We start from the raw sequence: 8772 nt of genomic DNA on the forward strand, positions 1-8772 counted from the left end.
TGGGACGGCGGGGCGGGGTGGAGTCACGTGCTCTCGGGGCCCGGGCCCTTAAGGCTGGGCGGGGGCAGCACGCAGTCGGCCGAAAGGGGGCGGTGGGTGAATTAGTGCCCGGCCTAGGGGGCTTGGGACCCCGGGACTCCTGGCCCCGGGAAACCTCTCTCCAACCTCCGGAGGCTACCCTTAATCAACTCTGGTTTACAGAGGGGAAGGTGAGGCGCACAGCAGACAAGAATGTTGCCGCGAAGGGGGACCGGCGGAATGCCGAGCAGGGCAGGAGATTAGGACCCCTGAGTTGAATGTTCTTGCTTAGGACGGGAGCTGGTCATTAACTTGTTAGTTCGTGTCTTGTCTTGTCTCTCTCCTTTCCCTTCCCTTTCCCTTTCCTTTCCCTTCCCTTCCCTTTCCTTTCCCTTCCCTTTCCCTTTCCCTTACCTTTCCCTTTCCCTTCCCTTCCCCTTCTTCCCTTCTTCCCTTCTTCCCTTCTTCCCTTGTTTTCTTCATTCAGTATTTTTGGAACACCGATCATGTGCCTGTTAGGCCAGTAGCTTCAAGATCCACTAGCAAGAAGACAAGGTTCTCGCAGCCCTCAGGGAGCTCTCATTCTGATGAGGGCTGACGCTGCCGGGAATTTGCAGCCCCTTGGCTGTTTATAATCATGATTATTTAACATAATAACCCCAATTAGGCCCCTACCAACAGCCATGCCCTGTACTAACCACTCAACACATTTTATCAAGAGAGCTCGGAAAGGAAGAACTATCTCGTTTTACAGATGAGGAACCCGAGCCTCTGCAAGGCAGAAGTACCACAGCTAGCTTGTGATGGAGGCAGGATTTGAGGCCTGGCCTGGGAACACTGAAAAGCCAGTTAGTGCAGTGATTTCCACTTGCCTACCCAACAAGGGAGTTCAGTGAGAGGACACCCTGCCTTGTAGCCAGCTGGGACCCCCAAGAGGGTGAGGGTGGGTCCTGCAAGACCTCTGTGGCCCAAGTTCCCTGGGCCACTGCCTCTGGCTTGGAAAGCAGGAAGGGGCAGGTGAAGCACTCAGTTTGGGAGCTGGGGGGATTCTTGGCTGGAAAGGTTTCCTCCAGCCTTTTAGTGGATCCTTTGGGAGAAGATGGGGACCCAACTCACAAGGCCATGGTGGCCAGGCTCTCCTTACTCTCTTCACTGCAGCCTGGACCAGTTCTCTTTCCTGCTTCAGATATACCAAGTTGTTTCCCATCTCTAGGCCTTTGCTATGTCCTCCAGCTGAAACATTCTTCCACTTCATTTTTCAAATCTCCACCTAAATGGCCTTCCTCAGGAAGGCCCTCTCTGATTTCTACCCAGGTATGGTTTCCATTGAAATTGTATATTGTCTCCTCTGCATTGTGAAATTGTACATTTTTCAGTGTGCATGATTAACTTTTGGTCTGTTCCCCAGGAGTAGGTCAGTTTCATTCAATACCATGTCTGCAGGATAGTACCTGGCACACAGTATGTGCTGAATGCATGTGTGCTGAATAAATGAATGAATGAATGATTAGGCTGCAAAGCTCCAGGCCTGGCCCAGCTGCATCTATGCCAAGAGGGCAGCCCCAGATAGTGAAATGGTAGTTGAGCAGGAATGGGGGAAAGAGAGACAGAGGGATGCCCAGCTCCAGGCCAGCTGCCCCAGAGGCCAGAGCCAAGTGTCTCAAACAGCTTCTGCTCACCAGTATGTCCACCGTTGTCCTCAAAGGCTCATGCTCCATCAGCCACACCTGGAATCCTAGAGCAGAAGGAAACAGGTTCTTCCCACAGACCCAGTTCCAGTGGCCTCTGCGGTCCCAGCCTGAAGTTGTCAAAGACCTCATTAGTGGTGAAGATGTGGGAGGGGCAGGCTCAGAAATTCAGAGCCAGGGCTGGCAAAGTGATGACAGAGGAGGCGGGGACACTTTTGGAGACAAGGTTCTAGTAGAAAAAAAAATGGTGAGGTGGAGTGTAACATGGCAGAGAAGTTGAGAGTCAGACTTCCTGGATCCAAATCCAGCCTTTCCTGCTGGGTAGCTTTGGAAAAGCAGCCTGTCCGCTCTGTTCCTCAATTTCCTCCTCTGAAAAATGGGGTTCAGACTAAAGTTGACTTCACAGGTTCTCGCAGCCCTCGAGGAGCCCCTCACTTGCTGTTGTGAGCACCTCAGGTGCTTGGTACATAGGCAGCAATCCCACCTGTTCACTGGTAACATTAGTAACAGGGTCAGACAGGTGTGGGGTGACCTTGGGCTTCCCCATTTGGAACTTGGGCAAGTTACTACACCTCTCTGAGTCTCAGGCTCCCCATCTTCATGTGGGTCTCATGTAACATACCTCTGGGGTGCTAAGAAGCAGGGGCCTAGGAGTATCTCACGGGGTCCCAGACTGAGTTGCTTCAATTGTAACAATAACAATAAATAATAAAAATAGCAGCAAACACTGTTTGAAGCACTACATATGCATGAACTCATTTTAATCCCCATTTTACAGATGGGGAAATGGAGGCACAGAGTGGCACATGTGCACAGAAGTCCCCTGGGGATCTTTGTTAAAATGCAGTTGCTGACTCAGTAGGTCTAGGCATGAGAGTCTCCATTTGTCACAAGCTGATAGTTGGGGACCACACTCCGAGCAGTGAGAGGCTAAAGCCCTTGGTTAAGACTATATAGGTGGTGAGCAGGGAACCTGGACTCAAGCTCACACAGTAGGTCTCAGAGTCTTGTACCTAACAGCCAGCCTAACTGCCAGTCCCAACCCCAGGTTTCTCCCCTACAAAGAAGAGGCAGGAAGTAGAGCTCCCCTCCCCAAGCTCATTTCCTCTGCTGGGGCCTCTACCATTTCCCTCCATGGTGACATTTGGCCTGTAGAACCTCCCTGCTTCCAGTGTCTGAGGGGTCCTGCCTGTTAATTGCAGGGAGGTTCTCAGATGCTCATTAGCCAGGAAGATAAATAAGGGCAGGGGATGAGCTCACCCTGGCTCTCTAGGGGCTTGCTGTGGCCCAGTTGAGCCTGCCCTATGCCAGCCTGGCCCTGCGCCTGCTTCCCTTTGCCTGAGAAGCTGGGACAAAGAAGGGACTTGCTAGGCCTCAGCCAGCCTCATGGAAGACTCCCTCCAGCTGGGCCTCCCTGCCTAGCCCACAGCCAACAGGCTGAGCAGACTTCTACTCCACTGGCATCCCCATAAGTGTTCCAGGCCTAAAAATGATACGAAAACTGCTTGGTTAGTGGGGAACTCCTCAAAGAGCGAGAGGTGACCCGTGGTGAGTTCTGCAGGGTTAGGTTAGGTGGGACACAGAGAGCGCATCACCTAGCAATGAATCATACAACAATTCTCATTCAAAGGGAGAAAGCCTCGCTTGCTCTTCTGTGGTTTTAACATCTCTCCACACCAGCTTCCCTTATAACCAGGAGGTTGCAGACCTCAGACTTAGAGTTTTGGCAATCCACACTCTTAAGCTAGAGTTTAACAATGTGTCATTTTGGGGGTATTTATGTTCACAGTTACCTTCTGTTTTGGGCACAATTATTGCTTTTCCATTTGTGATAGTGACATGTCTATTCCTTTTTAAATCCATCCATTTGGGGGGAAATGGTGAATTAACTTAAAGTATTAATGGAAGTAGCTAGCAGTGGTATGGGGAGATGAAAACAGTGGGGACAGTGGCAAACATGGCTGAAGCGGGAGACCTGCTGGAGATGAAACAAAGGGCTGCTCACAGCCCTGGCACCCCACAGTCTTCTTACTGCAGGGCCCATCAGACTACTCAGCCTGGAGATGAAAAACATCCCACAGGCTCCACATCTGTCAGAAAAGTCCATCTTGGTTGTCCTGGGTTGAATGGAGCCTGGTTTGACTTTGGTCCTTATGCCTGGGGTCCATGGTATCAGTGTGATGAGGAACAGACTAAGGGAGGGGAGTTGGCTGTCCAGCCTGAGGTGCTCCCCACCCCCAGCCTTCCCTGCTTTTCCATCTTGTAGCATTGACGCCCCCAAACACACATACACATGTGAGTGTGCGCACACACACACACACCCCTGAGCATTGGAGCTTGTTAATCATCCACCCATTCATTCAGTTATTCATTGATTCAAGCAATCATTATTAAGCACCTACTATGTGCCAAACACTGTGCTAGGTGCTGGGGAGACAGCCGTGAGCCAATCAGGCAAATCTTAGTCCTCATGATGTTTATATTCTCCTGGGAGAAGACAGATGATAAACACAGAAATCAGTACAGTATATGGCATGTTGGATAGTGTATGTGCCATGAAAAAAGAATCAACTAAGAGGTGTGAGAGCATGAAGAGGTCCAGGTGTGGATGGCCTCTCTGAGAAGGTGTGCTTGGCATTGTGACAGATGCAGCCTTGTCCCAGCACCAGGAAACTCACAGATGTGGAAGCAGGCAGACAATGAATGAGCACTGGGCAGGGGTCTCTCTTATTTTTATTTTTAAGTGATTTTATAGTGAATTTCAGGTACACAAAATGATAGACAGATTACAATCCAGATCGCGGTGTATTCTCTTTTTTGGCCCTTATATGACCTGCTTTTACTTAAAATTTCATAGTTATTTTAATCATGTAATGCATACCAGGTAGCTCATCAATCAAAACAAAAGCTAGTGTCCTAACAATGGCCAACATTCAATTTTGAGATCCCCCCCCGATCCCATCCCCTGCCTGGGGTCCCCTTTGTACATTTTATTATACCTATATCCTAAAAGCATAGTTTTAAATTTTAGTTTCTTCTTACTAACTTATTAAAAGGGTATATTAGTTTCATAAGGCTGCTGGGACAGATTACTATAAAGTGGGTGGCTTAAAATAAGAGAAATTTTGGACTTCCGGCCAAGATGGAGGCCTAGATAGACACACTGTGCCTCCTCACACAACCAAGATAGGGACAACAACAATTTAGGAACAGAATAACAACCAGAACTGACAGAAAATTGAACTGTATGGGAGCCGGACAACCCAGGAGTTAAAACAGACACATTCATCCAGACTGGTAGGAGGGGTGGAGTCAGGCAGCTGGGCGGAGAGGTGTTTAGTGGCACAAAGAGCGTTGGGACCAGGTGTGCAAGACCGCAGCGGGTGGACCCTGGGTGCGGGGTGGCAACTGGCAGACCCAGCAAGGCTGCAATTGTGAAGCAAGGAATTGTGCGCAACCCAGGGTCCCAGTGTCGGGAAATAGAGCCTCGGGGCACTGATTGAAAACACCTGTGGGAGTTGAGGTGCAGGGGGAGACTCTCAGCCTCACAGGAGAGGTCGTTGCAGAGACCCCCAGGGTCCTAGAACGTGCACAAGCCCACACAAATGGGAATCGGCACCAGAAAGGCCCAGTTTGCTTGGGGGATGCAGCGAAGTCCAACAGATAGCGGAGCAAGTGCCATTGTTTCCTCTTGGACCCCACCCCACATACAGCATCACAATGCTGTATTGCCCCACCCTGGTGAACACCTAAGGCTCTGCCCCTCATATGTAACAGGCGCAATAAGACAAAAAAAAAAAATGGCCCAAACAGAAGAACAGATCAAAGCTCCAGAACAAATACAACTAAGCAACCAAGAGATAGCCAATCTATTAGATGCACACAGTTCAAAGCACTGGTGATCAGGATGCTCACAGAATTGGTTGAATTTGGTCACAAATTAGATGAAAAAATGATGGCTATGCTAAGTGAAATGAAGGAAAATGCCCAGGGAACCAATAGTGATGGGAAGAAAACTGGGACTCAAATCAATGGAGTGGACCAGAAGGAAGAAACAACCAAACAGAAAAGAATGAAGAAATAAAAATTCAAAAAAATGAGGATAGACTTAGCAACCTCCAGGACATCTTTAAATGTTCCAACATCCGAATTATAGGGGTAACAGAAGGGGAGGAGGAAGAGCAACAAGTGGAAAAGTTATTTGAACAAATAATGAAGGAGAACTTCCCAATCTGGCAAAGGAAATAGACTTCCAGGAAGTCCAGGAAGCTCAGAGAGTCCCAAAGAAGTTGGACCCAAGGAAGCACACACCAAGGCACATCATAATTACATTAGCCAAGGTAAAAAATGAAGGAGGGAATCCTAGAAGCAGCAAGAGATAAGGAGACAGTAATCTACAATGGAGTTCCCAGGAGACTGTCAGGTGATTTCTCAAAAGAGATCTTGCAGGCAAGAAGGGGCTGGAAAGCAGTATTCCAAGTCATGGAAGGCAAGGACCTACATCCAAGATTGCTCTATCCAGCAAAGTTTTCATTTAGAATGGAAGGGCAGATAAAGTGCTTCTCAGATAAGGTCAAATTAAAGGAGTTCATCATCACCAAGACCTTATTTTATGAAATGTTAAAGGGACTTATCTAAGAAAAAGAAGATAAAAAATATGTGTGGTAAAATGACAGCAAACTCACAATTATGAACAACCACACCTCAAACAAAAACAAAAACAAACTAAGCAAACAACTAGAACAGAAACAGAACCACAGAAATGGATATCACATGGAAGGTTAGCAACAGGGGAGTGGGAGGAGGAGAGGGGGAAAAGGTACAGAGAATAAGTAGCATAGATGGTAGGTAGAAGCTAAAGAACTTATGACACATGGACATGAACTAGAGGGGGGGAATGTGAGTGGGAGGGGGTATGCAGGGTGGAGGGGAATGAAGGGGGGTAATGGGACAACTATAATAGCATAATCAATAAAATATATTTTAAAAAGAGAGAAATTTATTCTCTCACAGTTCTGGAGGCCATAAGTCCAAAATCAGCAGGATCACACTCCCTCTTAAGGCTCTAGAGAAAGATCTGTTCCCTGCCTCTCTCCTGGTTTCTGGTGGTTGCCAGCAATTTTTGACAATCCTTGGCTTATAGATACATCACTCCAGTCTCTGTCTCTGTCTTCACGTGCATTCTCCTCTATGTATCATTGCCTGTTCTTTTTTTTTCCCTCCCAATGTGATTGAGAAATAATTGACGTAAGTAGTTGTATATATTTAGAGTGTACAATGTGATGCTTTGATATACAGACACATTATGGGATGATTATCCAGATCAAGATAATTAACACAACTCTCACCTCACCTAGTTACCTTTTTTGTGTGTAAATGCTTGAGATCTACTTTGTAGTGAAAAAGCTTAAGATCTGTGCTCAGCAACTTTCAAGTACACAATGCCAAATAATTAACTATGAAGGTTTACCCTCCCTAAAAAACAGAATTATCTTCTGGAGGGCGGGCCCCTTGTAGCACAGGCTTCCCTGGTAGGTGAGTGTTCTAGGAACCTGTCTGTATCTGTGCCCCAGCTGGCCTTGTAGTGAGAGGCTGCATTTGGCTTCAGTGAATTTTTCTGAAGATTCTTTCACTGTGTTTGCCCACTTTATGATGGGTGATTTACAAGTGTGGCTGCCCGCACCACACTGAGTGTTTAGCAGTTTTGGCTTAAAATGGTATGATGCACATGCCCCACCCTCCCTATTCACCCAATCTTGCCCCAAGCAATGATTCCCCCACTCCAACCCTGACTTGCCCCTTGATGAAAAATGTCCTTAAAAGGAAATGCTTGCTGATTTGGAAGAGGTGAAAAAAAAAAATGGCAGAAGCACTAAAAGGCATCAAAATTGACAAGTTCAAAAGCTGTTCTGAGCAGTGGAAAACATTTCTTGATAGATGCACTGCAAAGTGGCTGAAGTTTAAACATGTAAAAATAAATACACAATTTTTTTAATAAATTCTGGTTGTTTGGGTGCCCTCTTTTATAGTCAGCATGCTGTACATTAGCTCCTCAGAACTTATTCTTCTTATAACCGAAAGTTTGCATTTTTTGACCCACATCCTCATTTCCCCTCCATACAGCCCCTGGCAACCACCATTCTGTTTTCTATTTCTGAAAAATCGGCTTTCTTGTCTTTTCTTTCTTACTTTATTTTATTTAACTTATTGGGATGACATTGGTTAATAAGAATACATAAGTTTCAGCCCTGGCTAGTGGACTGAGTGCTGACCTGCAAACCAAAGGGCTGCACATTCGATTGCCAGTCCGGCCACATGCCTGGGTTTGGTGCCAGGTTGCCAGTGAGGGGCATGTGAGAGGCAACCACATGCTGATGTTTCTCTCCCTCTCTTTCTCCCTCCCTTCCCCTCTGTCTAAAAACAAATAAATAAAATCTCTTTAAAATTAAAAAAAAATAAAAAAGGTTACATAGGTTTCAAGTGTACATTTTTATGGTACCTGATCTGTATCTTTCTTATTCCACATACAAGTGATAACCACACACTATTTCCCTGTCTGGCATTATTTTCCTTGATGTAATGCCCTACATGTTTATCCATGTTGTTGCAAGTGGCAGGATTTTCTTTTTTATGGCTGAATAATATTTTATTATATATAATAAATACATATATTTATTTATACATACACACATATATATATCTTTCTCCATTTATCTGTTGAAAAATATTTAGGCTGTTTCCATGTCTTGGCTACTGTGAATAATGCTGCAATGGATATGATAGAGTAGATATCTCTTCAAGAGAGTGATTTAATTTCCTTTACATACACAGAGTCTGGCACAAATAACACCCCCTTTTATTACAAAATCATAAGCATGTAATTCTGTAACATAACAATATACAATATACATAACAATAACACTCAAACACACCATATAACATTTTAGGTGAAATTAAAACTACAAATTTTAACGCCACACTCAAGCAGGCATTACTTCTGCCAGACCCTGTATATCCAGGACTGAGATTGCTGGATCAGATAGTTCTGTAATTCTTAGATAGGTTT

Source organism: Phyllostomus discolor, chromosome 3 (assembly GCF_004126475.2).
Source record: "Phyllostomus discolor isolate MPI-MPIP mPhyDis1 chromosome 3, mPhyDis1.pri.v3, whole genome shotgun sequence".
NCBI classification, from domain to species: domain Eukaryota; kingdom Metazoa; phylum Chordata; class Mammalia; order Chiroptera; family Phyllostomidae; genus Phyllostomus; species Phyllostomus discolor.